Genomic DNA, 1,261 nt, shown 5'->3' on the forward strand with positions numbered 1-1,261 from the left:
CTGCACCACTGAGCTACATCCTCAGCCCCACACATTTGATTTTTGACAAAGGTGCCAAGTATACAGAATGAGGAAAGAATAGTCTCTTCAATAAATGGTGCTGGGAAAAGGACATCCACATGCAGAAGAATAAAATTAGCTGGATGTGGTGACACACGCCTATAATTCCTGTTCTCTGGGAAGTGGAGGCAGGAAGGTCGAAAGTTCAAGCCCAGCTTGGGTAACTTAGCAACTTCATGAAGCTCTGTCTTCAAACTAAAAAAAAAAAAAAAGAAAAAGGGTATGTAGCTCCATGTAAAGGCCCTTGCTTCAGTCTCCAGTACTGCCAAAAAACCCCAAAACAAAACAAAACAAAAAACTTTCCTCGCTCGCTATATGCAAAAATCAACTCAAAATGGATTAAAGACTTAAGTGTAAGACCTGGGGGCTGGGGATGTAGCTTAGCGGCACAGCGCCTGCCTGGCAAGCGCAAGGTCATGAGTTCGATTCCTGGTACCGGAAAAAAAAACAAAAAAAAATCAAAGTGTAAGACCTGGCACTGTCAAGCTGCTAGAAGACAGGGGAAGGCTTCATAACTATTACGTGGCTTGAAATGATTTCCAGCACTTACAGTTTGCAAAGCAGTCTATTTCACTTGGGAGTATGTCCTTCCCTCTCTCCCTCCCCCCCTCTGTCCAACACCTGGTCAGATCCCAGGTGTGGGCACCTGGGGGGTGACTGCATGATCAGACCCCTCCCCATGGGGATATTGTAGCACACCTTATCTGACCCCATATGGCAGTTACAGACACAACTGCTGACATCAACACACATGTGTGAGCTCAAGGCCAGCCTGAACTACATAGTGAGACCCTGTCTCAGAAAAAAACAAAACAAAAAAACCCAAAAAATATGAACTCAAGTCTGACACTTTGAGTTTCGGCTGTGGCAGGACTGCACCTTGCCAGCCATTTGTCTGAACCCCCACCCCTTTACAAGAGGATGAGATGGAGCGAATCCAAGCTCCTGCGGGCGGGCAGTGCAGACTACTGCTGCCCTCCACTGTGTCTCTGTGCGTCTCTGCTGGGCTCCGGCCAGCATCTCCCGAGAACGGCCTACGTGAGCACACACCCAACACTTCAACTACTTTCCAGTCAGGCCTCTAACACTCTACGCAGCAGCTGGACTTGTGGAACTTTGGATTCACTTACTTACATATTTATTTATTGCCTTTTTGAGACAGGGTTTCACTATGCAGCTCAGGCTGGCCTTGTGCTCACTT

Source organism: Chinchilla lanigera, unplaced genomic scaffold (assembly GCF_000276665.1).
Source record: "Chinchilla lanigera isolate Chin_1 unplaced genomic scaffold, ChiLan1.0 scaffold00068, whole genome shotgun sequence".
NCBI classification, from domain to species: Eukaryota; Metazoa; Chordata; class Mammalia; order Rodentia; family Chinchillidae; genus Chinchilla; species Chinchilla lanigera.